Source organism: Saccopteryx leptura, chromosome 10 (assembly GCF_036850995.1).
Source record: "Saccopteryx leptura isolate mSacLep1 chromosome 10, mSacLep1_pri_phased_curated, whole genome shotgun sequence".
Classification (NCBI taxonomy): domain Eukaryota; kingdom Metazoa; phylum Chordata; class Mammalia; order Chiroptera; family Emballonuridae; genus Saccopteryx; species Saccopteryx leptura.
Window position 1 is genome coordinate 61,309,563 of NC_089512.1, and position 12,860 is coordinate 61,322,422.

The following is a 12,860-nucleotide window of genomic DNA, read 5'->3' on the forward strand; positions in this document are numbered from 1 at the left end:
CTGCTCCCGGTTTTGCGCACCAGCTTGTGCATGCTTGCTCGAACTTCCGCAGCCGCGCCCCGCTGCCTCTGGCCTGCCTGCCGGGGTGAGCACTCAGCAGGGCAGAGGGTGGTGTAGCTTAGCCCTCCGCACTCCCTATTTGTGTCCCTAACATGGCTCCTGGCTCTAAGCGCCTTTGTTCTAGCTAGGGTAGGTGAGCCTCTGGTAGACGGGGCACTTTCTTTTCTTTGCTGTTGTTGATGCTGTTCCCAGAAAAAACGTTCACTTTAATTTTGGGGAGTGACTCAGCCCAGGGGTTAGGGTGTCCTGGAGCTCTGGGAAAGTGGTTGTGTGGGAGGCTCTCTGTGCATTTCCTTTAATATGGAGCCTGGATCTGAGAGTCCTGCCTTCTTCTCTCAAACCGTATCTAGGCTTTTTTCTCAGCCATATATAGTCTGTAAACCCCTTCCGGGCTCCAGGGCTCTAGGCTGGGATTCTGGTTTTGGGGATAGGGACCTACAACTCGCTGGATAGCCTTCCCCATCACGAAAGTCCCTCCCGGGTGCCACTCGCTCCTGGGACCGGGGCAGCCTTTCCTGCATCTCCGCCTTTCCTACCAGACAGATTCAGTGTGGGTTCTTTGGTAGTCCTTGGCTGTAGAATCCTCTTAGTTTAGTCCAAAGTTTGTCTTTCATTCATCGTGCTTCTGGGAAGTAGGAGTTGGAGTGTCAGCCTACTCTGTGGCCATCTTGCATTCTATGATATTTCTATGATAAACATTTAATTCTACTTATTAGACAAGTTTTAAGGTATCATATATAATTAATAATTACAGGCTCAGATATAAAAACATCTACACCTTGGCTCTTACAGTTTGTGCAAATTTTATATCATTATTCTCTGCAGAGAACAACTTGTTTGAAATAAAGTTCTTTCTTTTTTTCTTTTTTTTTTCTGAAGTGAGAAGCAGGAGGTAGAGAGACAGGCTCCCGCATGCACCCAACTGGGATCCACCCAGCAAGCCCACTAGGGGGCGATGCTCTGCCCATCTGGGCCATTCCTCCATTGCAACTGGACCAATTCTAGTGCCTGAGGTGGAGGCCATGGAGCCATCCTCAGTGCCAGGGCCAACTTTGTTCCAATGGAGCCTTGGCTGTGGGAGGGGAAGAGAGAGACAGAGAAAAGAGAGGAGGAAGGGTGGAGAAGCAGAGAGGCACTTCTATGTGCCCTGGCTGGGAATTGAACCTGGGACATCCATACACCGGCTGATGCTCTACCCCTGAGTCAACCAGCCAGGGTCTATCTTTGTTTACTTTTATTTGCATTTATTTTATACTGACTTTATTCCTGGGTCATAAGTTTATTCATTTTAAAGAGGAGAGAGAGAGAGAGTGAGAGAGAGAGAGAGAGATGAGAGAGAGTCAGGAAGCATCAACTCCCATATGTGCCTTAGCCAGGCAAGCCCAGGGTTTTGAACTGGCAACCTCAGCATTCCAGGTCAATGCTTTATCCACTGCGTCACCACAGGTCAGGCCTGGGATATCTTTTTCTTCTGTGCAACTTCTTCTTCTGGTTTAGGAACAATCTGCTCTTTTTAAGTAAGGATCATCTCAGTGTGTCAGGGAGAGCTCATATAAGGGTTAATCTGCTTATGAGCTCTGTAAGTTCCACACCACATCTTGGGAGCTTTGTTCACCTGGAAGTATTCAATGTCTAGAGAATCCACATCTAAACTCTGCCTTTTAAGCATGTGCAGTAAACACACAATCACTCTTTTTGAATCACTGATCCCACATTCAGATGCAATTTTTGGCCTGGGCATGTGTACCAACTCCACCATTGTAATGACTGAATGGCACACATTGCTTCTGTAAAGTGACATCCTTCAGATAGTTGGTGGCTCTTTGAATATGTATACCCTTGATGATCTAGGCAGTATCACAAGTGTTCTTAAAGTGAACATGAAGATTTGAACCTCCTGGTTTGCATGGTTTTGTGGGGGTATTGGGGTCAAGTGAATAGCAAATCATTAGGCTGCTTGTGGGAAGAGCTAAAATAAAATGCTTAAGTTCTTTTTTTCCTTATTGTGAGTTATATAACATAATCTTTAATATCTTACCATAGAAAACAACTCAAAACTTGACTTACTTTTTACTGAAAAATTTATATTCAACCTCTAAGTATGTGTCACTAAAATATAAAAAAAAAAATCGTTTGTGTCCTCTGAAAAGTAGGCAACCTCATTAACCCACATTTAAAATTTTCTTTCATTAATTGAGGTACACTGATATCACAAATAGGAACAGGTGGCATCATCTCTAAACCTCTGCTTATGTCAAACTTGCCAGGTGCTGAGAGAAAAGTCCCATTTTCAGGATGAGTTGCTATTAGGGTATAACACAGGTTCCCTCCAGCCACAGGACCTTTGTACACACTGCCTCTTAGCCATGCTCTTCATTAATCTCTCAGGTCCCAGTTCTGGATTCTCTTTCTGTAGAAAATTTTTCCTCTTTTCCCAAGCCAGACCAGACTCCTTTGTTGTACTCTCTCCTAGAGGCATTCATTTCCTTCAGAGCATTTTTTTGGTTTTCAATTGTATAATCATTAAGTTAAATGATTATACAATTGCAAACCACAGTCCTACCCTCCAGGGAAGCAGAGCCTGTGTCTGGATTTCCGGGTCAAGTGAACAGTGAATCATTTTCAGGTCATCTCAGGCCTACCCTCAGTCCTACTCTCCAGGGAAACAGAGCCCCAGCCTGGTTTTGCTCTTTATTGAGTCTCTCTCTTTCTCCTAATGAGCACCCGGCACATAGCAGATATATAATGTACTCAGTGAAGAAAGAAAAAAGGAAAAAAACTCACTAGATTATTTTCCTAAAGCCATTCTTCTTCAGGTCCCACCATGTCTACTAAGAACAAATGAGGTGATTAAAATTACATATTCAGTGCCCCAGAGCACACCAGACTCACAGAAAAAGCATACTCAAGAATAAGCTGAGACATGATTGCTCAAGAGCCAGCCATTCCATGTGCAATTTTCCTCTGATATTTCCTGGGCACTGTTACCAGGGTGGTAATGACTGTCTCATGTCATTATCTATCCACCAACAGTAAGAGAAGTTTTGAAGTCAAGATATTGTTTAAAACAGATGGAATGGTTTCTGTTGGACACTAACTACTGCTATAAATTTTAAAATAAATTTACATATTCAGAAAGCCATTTGATTATGATCATTTATCTCAAGGCAAGTCTATCAGACTTGTTCTGGAACTTAAATCTTCTGCGGATTACACAGGAGGACACACCCTTGCAGGTGCTGTTGCAATGGTGGCATTCAACTGGCTCGCACTGGTTTACACCAGTTCAGGAGAACTGATAACTATTTTTTTGTTGAGTTTGGTAAACTGGTTGTTAAAATGGCATGTGTAATCAGGGGTCTCTCTAAGGTGGGTGCCAGGGCAGCTGTCCAATGTGGAAATCACAAATTTACATTCCTTATTCTTTTTTAACGTTCATCTGCCCAACAGTGTATTCTAAGTGCCTGTAGTAATGTTCACTTTGTCCATAGGTGAAAAAAGTTTGATGGAATTATGCTTGTAATATTTATTTATTCATTTCATAAAATTCATTACAGGGGCTCCTTGGGTTATGACACAGTTCCATTCCTACAACAGTGATGTAAGCTGAGTTTTGGTGTATGTTGAAATATACCCTAGCCTAAGTCACTTACCTATCCTAACAGTTGTAAAATCATCATCAAAACATAAAAACACAACTAAGCCACAGAAAAAGGAAAAGGACATAAATATACTGTACTGTACACTGTATTGTAGTAATAGAAAAAATAAGTGTAAATAAATTCCTTACCTTTATTCCTGTGGCTGGCTTGCACACTGGGAGGGGCATTGCAAGGTGGGAGAGAGTGACCTATTGGGAGGAGGAAGCTGGAGAGGCAGGAGAACCTGCAGAAGGTGCTGGAGACACTGGTCAGGTGAATCAGGATTGCCTAAGGAACATGCAGGAGACGCTGGAGATGATTCTACCTGCACTACAGGTGTTTCATCTCGAGAAGCAGCTGATGTAGAGGATACATAATCTGTTGCAGGCCTCTCTACCTTCTTAAAGAATTGTTCTAGACTAGTCTGGAAGGTTGATAACTTCTTTTAACCAAACTAGTTTGCCCATGTAGTCTATAACTATGATGTTACTGATGGCGTAACCCGAAATACTCACATCTCAATTTCTTTTGAGTCACGACCCACAGGTTGAGAACTGCTGTTTTAAGTTTTTATGGGAGTGAGCATCATAAACTCACAATGACATATGTTGAGCTGTCTCAACCTGAGGACCCCCTGTATACCTCTGATGAAATATTACATTTTAATTCCCTCACATTTGTTACTTCAGTAAACAAACATATAACATAAAGAGAAAAAGTGCCAAACAACCAGGGGGTGACAAGCTGCCATTGGAAATATCTTAAATAATAGTTTTATTGTGTTTTGTCAGGTATTATTTAATATTTTTTCATTAAAATTATAAAACTTTCTTATAACATAATCTAGGTTTGTGTACCTCTTTTATTGTTTTTATTTAAGTATTAAATACATGAAATAGTAAACTACCTTTTGGTATATCATTTTTTTATACTTAAAATGGTCATTAGGGCAGAGATCCAGTTGTTAAATTATTTGAGTCCCACCACTGTGTGGCTGTCATCTGAGATGTCTGAGGCCCTGTGGAGATGAGCTGTCCGCTTTTGTTCCATTGGGCCCTGGATCAGCCTTTGGGTCTATGCTCTCTGGGACATGGTCCTTCAACTTTTCTTTAACTCTTGTGAGCCACTCCAAAATTTTTTACTTTTTAGCTTAATTTAACCCTAGTTCATTTCTTTTGCACATCGCCCAAGAACCCTGTTACATTTTCCCACCTCTTTTACTAGACCCAGAAGTAAAGACTTCTACATTGCAGTACTTCTCAAGACTAGGGAGTAATGCTTTAAGTTTCAGAACTGCAGCTAAAGGAATGTGCTACATTTAACCAATAGAAATGCCCAAACTAAATGGTTGCTTCCACCTGTTGCTTTGGATTTACCCAGGCCATGCCCCTTTCTAGCCACGCCCCTAGTGTATCTCTAGCACACCTTCCCCAATCCTTCTTCATTTTCTCTGTTGAGCTGTGAAGTGTGGTTTCCTTTTACATCCAATGATGCTTTAGCAAAATTCAAACAACTTTTTAAACTCCACATCTCTAAAATATAATACTCGAGTCCCATGAACTCCCTCATTTCTCTCAAGCTTACCTGCCTCCACCTTATCCTTCCTCTTTCCCTCCTGTTAGAATAACAGACTTTTTCCTCATCAAGGCCACCTGCCACTCCCACTTGTCTGTCTCTTATGACTTATCCTTTCATTTGTCACAGCTAGCATTCATTGAGCCAGGGACAGTTCCAAACACTCTTTAAGAATTAACTCTGCCCTGGCCGGTTGGCTCAGCGGTAGAGCGTCGGCCTGGCGTGCGGGGGACCCGGATTCGATTCCCGGCCAGGGCACATAGGAGAAGCGCCCATTTGCTTCTCCACCCCCCCTCCTTCCTCTCTGTCTCTCTCTTCCCCTCCTGCAGCCGAGGCTCCATTGGAGCAGAGATGGCCCGGGCGCTGGGGATGGCTCCTTGGCCTCTGCCCCAGGCGCTAGAGTGGCTCTGGTCGCGACAGAGCGATGCCCTGGAGGGGCAGAGCATCGCCCCCTGGTGGGCAGAGCATCGCCCCTGGTGGGCGTGCCGGGTGGATCCCGGTCGGGTGCATGCGGGAGTCTGTCAGACTGTCTCTCCCCGTTTCCAGCTTCAGAAAAAAAAAAAAAAAAAAAAAAAAAAAAAAAAGAATTAACTCATTAAATCCTGACAACAGCCCAGTGAGGTAGGATGTATTATTGCAAATCAGGGAGATAAGGCTCAGAGAAGTTAATTAAATTGAGTAAGTTCAGTAAACATTTGGCCCAGACAATTTAACTCCTGAGCTTATGCTCTGAAATACTGATATTTTTCTGCCTCAATATTTTTTAACTTTCTTAACATTGTTCAAATGAGCACCCCCCCAATATAATAAAATACAAATTTATGTGTGTGTGTTTGAGTGACAGACAGACAGACACAGAGACAGGAAGGGAGGGAGAGGGTGAGAAGAATCAACTCATAGTTGCTTTCACATTAGTTGTGCATTGAGCTTCTTGCACAGAACTTGACCAGGGTCATGCCAGTATTCCCTTACTCAAGCCAGCATGCAACCTTGGGCTTTTCATGCAGTGACCTTTGGGCTCAATCTGGCAAGCTTTGGGATCATGTGAATGATCCCCTCCCCACCTCAAGCCAGCAACCCCATGCTGATAAGCCTGTGCTCAGAGCTAGTGACCTTGACCTCAGGGTTTCGAACTGGTTACTCAACGTTTCTGGTCGATGACTTATCCACTGCACCACCACCAGTTAGGCAAGAATAAAAGTTTTTCTTGATTCTGCATCTTTCTGTGGCCTTTTTTCTTCACTTTCCAGTTTTCACTGAATCCACTGTAATCTAGCTTCCACACTTCTGATCCCACCAAAGTGCCTCAATTCTGATCATGAAGGGGTTTTGCTATGCACAGAGCACCTCATAATTCTTTACTGAATTCATTCATCTATTCACCAGATGGTTTTGAGCTCCCAATCTGTCCCAGAAACTGTGAGATATGCTCTGGGTATATAGCAATGAATAAAACAGATAGGGTTTCTGCCGTCACATAGGTGAGATCCTCTCTTGCCTGCCAGGTCTAGGGGCCACTTTGGCCACTTCTCAGCTTTTCTTCTACTTAATGAATCTCTGCAGTACTCATCATGCCAACCATTTCCTCCTTGGAATTTGGGGCTGTCTTGGTTTCCAGGAAGCCTCTTACACCTGCTCTTTCTTTCTAGGACCACAGCTTCTCAATCACTTTGATAAGTTCCTTTTTTTCCCTCCTATTGACCCCTTAAATATTGAATTTCTTCAGAGACCTATCATGAAGCACCTCAAACTCAAATTTTCCCTATCCCATTCACATCTTTCCATCCTTATCCCTTGTTCTTGTTAAAGGAGTGTATGTCACCCAATCCCCCTCTACCTTTCTGTGCCCACATGCTCATCCAATGGTTAGAAAATTCAGATAGTGTTTTTCATCTGTAGAAGTTTAATTTGGGTCTTTTTTTTTTACATCTTCTGTATCTCTACTTTACTTGTTAAATATGTGTAATAGTTATAATAACTGATTGATTGATTATTTCTCTTATTATGGACCATTGTGGACCATTATGGACCATGGTATCTTACTTATTTGTATGCCTGATCATCTTTAATTGGATGCCAGGCATTGTGCATTTTATCTGTTGCACAGTAAATGTTTTTATATTTCTATAAGTCTTCCTGAGTTTTGTTCTGGCATGTAGTTAAGTAACACGGAAACAGTTTGATCCTTTCAAGTCTAGCTTTTTTGATAGATTAGGCAATATTCAGTCTCGGGATAATTATTCCCTAATACTGAGACAAAATCTTCCTGTTTGATCCACCCAATGCCATGAATTACAGGTTTTCCTAGTGTGGCTGCTAGGAATAAGTACTGCTCCGGGCTCTGTGGGAGCACCAGGTACTACTGTTCTCTCTGATCCTGTAAAATGGTTCCTTCCCTGGCCTCACACATGTGCTGAGAGTACTTCATTGAAAACTGGAGGAGTCGTCACTACAGGTTGCCAGGCTCCCTCTATGTTAGCTCTCTCCTCTCTGCCCTGTCTATGAACTCAGCTAACCCAACCTCACCAGAATCTCAGCTCTGTCTCCTAAGTCAGGGAGATTGCTGAGCCCAACCTAGTTTCCCTTCACTGTAGCACAGTCTAGAAACTTTTTCGAGGCAGTAAGCTGGGACAATCAATTATAGGGTTCATCTCATGTGTTTCTTGTTTCACAGGGATCTCTGTTCTTTGTTGCCCGCTGTCCAGTGTTTTGAAAGCCATTGTTTTATATATATTGCTGATGGTTGTTTCAGGCAGGAGGGTAAAACCAGGCTTGCTATGCTACACTGACCAGAAAAGGTCTTGCAATGAAATCTAACAGATCAACTTATTTTAAACATTTTCAATCCATTCTTCTCACTTCACCAGAGTCTTATTTTTCCTAAAATATTAATCTTTTTTAATTCCCATGCTTCAAGCCCTTTTATAGCTCCCCAATTATTTATAGAATAAAGTTTGAGCTGCTTAGCATGGCATATTTCATACCTTCATGATGTGGCCCCTCCCCATCCCTCTGCCACCCCACCCCCTATCTCCCCATATGTTCCATTGGCTCTACCCAAGTCAAGATATTTATAGTCCTCTCCATCCCACTAATCAGCACTTACCAGCACCTGTCTCCCTGTCTTTGCACATATTGTTTCTTCTGCCTGAAATATTCTTTCTTATCTTTTTTAACCTAGAATATCTTTTTAAGCATATACAAACTTTTCTCACCAAGCACAATCTCTTTCCTGTCTTATTGTTCCTCTATGATCTCTGTATTATATACATTTGCTTATGTATCTATTTCCACTAATATATAGAACATCCTAAGAGGGTAAAAAATGTACTTTCAGCCCTGGCCAGACAGTGCAGTTGGTTAGAGCATCATCCCAATATGCAAAGGTTGTGGGTACAATGTTCAGTCAGGACACACAGGAACAGGCTGATGTTTCTGTCTTTCTGTCTCTCCCTTCTTCTCTCTCTAAATTAATAAATACATTTTTTAAAAAAAGAATGAACTTTCTTGCCTGACCTGTGGCAGTGCAGTGGATAGAGCCTTGACTTGGAATGCTGAGGTCACCAGTTCAAAACTCTGGACTTGTCTTGTCAAGGCACATATGACAAGCAAGCAATGGGCAACTAAATTGAAGCAACTATGAGTTGATATTTCTTGCTCTCTTTCCTTCTTTGTAAAATCAGTAAATAAAATCTTTTTAAAAAATGAACTTTCTTTATATGCCTAGTGTTAAATTCATCTAATGAGCGACTATTCCCCGAGCTCTCCACCGTGTCCAGACACTGTTCTATGTCCTAGAGATTCAACATTGAACAAGACAGAGTTCTTGCACTCAGGGATTGTCCTTGGGGGTGAAAGAAGCAGTTAATAAGTATAGAAAAGTATACAAATTTACAGAACAGAAAAGTTAGAATGTGGTGACAGTCACCCAGGGAACAGAGATAATATTAGCTTGGAACAGGGTGAGGGAGCAGAAAGAGGAGAGGACTGGATCCACTTGAGATACGTTTCTGTAGTAAAGTCAGTGGGGTCTGTACATGGCTTTCTAGGGGGCAAAAAGGGAAAAAGAAAAAAGATGACTTTTATATTATAGATTACTTTTATATTATAAATTTATGTATAAATTTATAGATAAATTTATGTATGAAGAAGCTCCTTGACAGTTAAAAAGTAGTTTTTAAAAGATGAACCTATGGGTTTGATTTAGAAGCCAACTGGCTAATTATTCTAGGAATATTTGCCTTATACAAACTAGTCACCAGAGAATAATAAACATTCAGCAAAATGGGTGAAGGTGGTCAAAATGTACAAACTTTCAGTCATAAAATAAATAAGTCCTGCAGATATAATGTGTAGTATAGTGATTATAGTTAATAGCACTGTATCACATATTTGTAAGGTGCTAGAAGAGATCTTAAAATTACTCATCATAAAAATTTTATAACTATATGTGGTGCCAGATGTGAACTACACTTATTGTGGTGATCATTTTGCCATACATACATACAGTGGCACCTTGAGATACGAACAGACCAACATACGAATTTTTTAAGATACAAGCTGCGATTTGGTCCATATTTTTGTTTGAGATCTGAGCGAAATTCCGAGGTATGAGTCATGATTTGGGGAGCTGCCGCTAGTTGGCGACTTGGCGCACGGATCCAGTATCGGCAGCACAACACCAGCATCTCGTTCTTTCTCACGTGTTACCCACAGAATCAAGTTGAATCTTGTGTGCTGTACTTGTTCTTGCATCATTTTTGCATTTCTTACTAACATTTTTGTGTGCTATCATGAGGCCAAAGAAAGTGAGTGTAAAGGACAGTGGTGAGAGGAAGAGAATAATGTCGATAAAAGTAAAGCAAGAAATAATAGAAAAACATGAGCATGGTGTATGAGTGATTGAACTGGCAAGGCTGTATGACCACAATACATCTACAATTTGTACCATCCTTAAACAAAAGGGTGCCATCAAAAGCGCAAATCCAGTGAAAGGAACTATAATTCTGTCCCAATTAAGGACAAATATCCATGAAGAAATGGAGAAGCTTCTGCTGGTGTGGGTGAAAGAGAAAGAGCTGGCAGGAGATACAGTGATGGAGACTGTAGTATGCAAAAAGGCATGTATTATTTATGGTGACTCATCAAGAAAGAACCATCAACCTCAAAAGAGGCGAAAGATTTAAGGTTTAAGGCAAGTCACGACTGGTTTGAAAATTTCAAGAAGAGATCTGGCATCCACTCGGTGGTGAGCATGGTGAAGCTGTGAGTGCTGACGTTAAGGCAGCTGAGGAGTACATCGCATGTTTTGCTGCGCTTATCGCAAAGGAAGGCTACATCCCCCAACAAGTGTTCCACTGTGATGAAACAGGATTGTTTTGGAATAAAATACCATGGAGGACTTTCATCACTGCAGAGGAGAAGAAGCTGCCAGGCCATAAACCCATGAAGGACCATCTGACCCTTGCATGGTGTGCAAATGCTAGCGGTGACTGTAAAGTAAAGCCACTGCTAGTGTCTCATTCTGAAAATCCTTGAGCCTTTAAGACTCACAAGATTCTTAAAGAAAAACTGCAGGTTATGCGGTGCACCAATGCTAGGGCATGGGTTACACGGCAGTTTTTTATTGAATGGGTAAATCTCATCTTTGGTCCTGCAGTGAAGAAATATCTTCAAGAAAATAAACTCCCAATGAAAGCATTACTAATCCTTGATAATGCTCCAGCCCACCCACCTGGTCTTGAAGATGACATTCTCGATGAGTTCAAATTTGTGAAAGTCCTCTACCTCCCACCCAACACAACTTCAATCTTGCAACCTGTGGATCAGCAGGTCATTTCCAACTATAAAAGGCTTTACACAAAGCACTTGTAATGCCGTTGCTTTGAGGTGACTGAAAATACAATTCTAACCCTTCAAGAGTTTTGGAAAGATCACTACAACATCATGATATGTTTATGCATTATTGACTTGGCATGGCAAGAGGTTACAAGAAGAACCTAGAACTTGGCATGGAAAAAGTTATGGCCTGATGTTGTTGCAGACAGGGACTTCAAAGGATTCAAACCAGAGACCAAGGTAGAAGCGTTGGAGGAGATTGTGTCCTCGGAAAGTCGATGGGTCTGGAGGTAGATGAGGGTGATGTAAACGAGCTCATCAAGGAACATGAGGAGGAACTCTCAACTGAGGAGTTGAAGGAGCTACAGATGATGCAACATACGGAGCTTCTGCAAGAGATTAGTAGTGAGGAGGAGGTAGAGTCGGAGGAAGTGATTTCTACAAGTGAAATTAAAGACATGCTGGCAATGTGGGAGAAACTTTCAAGTTTCATTGGAAAGAAACACCCAGAAAAAGTTTCAACTGGTCGTGCTTCAGCATTTTTTAATGACACTTGTTTGTCATATTTCCATAACATTTTAAAAGGCAGGCAAAAGCAAACCTCTTTGGATAGATTTTTATTCAAAAGTTCTGCAAGTGAAAGTGCCAAAAATGCAGCCAAAAAGGCAAAAACAGGTGATGCTTAAATGAAAAATATGTAATGTTAAGCTTAGGTTAAGTTTAAGTTAAGAAAGTGCATTTTTTTACAATTAAGTTTTTGTGGTTTCATTTTAAGTAAAGAAAGTGCAGTTTTAGTTTTGTTTAAAGAAAATGCAGTTTTAGTTTACATTTAATGTTAAGAAATTGCAGTTTTAGTTTACGTGTCTACAGTGCCTGCATCCCTTCCTCCCTCCTCCTCTGCCATTCACCTCCGTTAGCTGCACTCATCTGTCTCCAAGGTAAGAATACAGTACTAAATAACACTTTTTTCTTTTATTTCATATATTTAGTTATGCATTCGTAAAGTATACATGTGTGTTTCTTAATTAAAAACATGTCTTTTTTCATAATTTAGGATGGTTTGGGGATGTTTCTCAGGGCTGGAATGAATTAAATCTATTTCAGTTATTTTAAATAGGAGAAATTTGTTTGATATACGAGTTGACTGACTTATTACAAGCTTGGTTACAGAACAAATTTAACTTGTATCTCAAGGTACCACTATATATAGAATCATTGTTATACACCAGAAACTAACATCAATTACATCTCAAAAATAATAAAGAATAATAATATTTAGGTTATGTCCCAGAGTTAGACTAATTTGGCTTTACTCTTACCTACTCTCTGAACTTATTCAAGTCATACAATTTCCCTAAGCCTCAGTTTTGTCATCTGTCACATGGAGATAATTCTAATATCTACAACTGAGTTGTTTTGTTTTGTTTTTTAATAATAAATTAAGGTAAAGGTTTTAAGGTACATAGTACTATGTCTAATATATAGTAAATATTCAATAAAAAGGAGCTTATTTCAATTACTAGTGAAAAAATTAGTCAATTATTGTTTTGCTGTTGGTGTTTAAGAAGAATATCATGGTTAAAATTTTTGTTCATATTCAGTGATTCTCTGAGAAATAAAGTTAGGTAGTTCATGCTGTGATACATTTTGCATTCTAGAAAATTTAATGAAGCTTTCAAAAATATATACAAAATAAAATCATCACAAAAATATCTCCAACAGAATGAAAATTCTACAATTATTTAT

At 40.6% G+C, this 12,860-nt stretch overlaps 1 non-coding gene across 1 annotated transcript; it reads left to right on the top strand.

Annotated features, from left to right (window-relative positions):
- Positions 1-2,922: 2,922 nt before the first annotated feature.
- LOC136382690 (small Cajal body-specific RNA 13) lies at positions 2,923-3,171 on the top strand. Its single transcript, XR_010747312.1, has one exon. It is a non-coding gene; the product is annotated as a small Cajal body-specific RNA 13 (non-coding RNA).
- Positions 3,172-12,860: the final 9,689 nt, after the last annotated feature.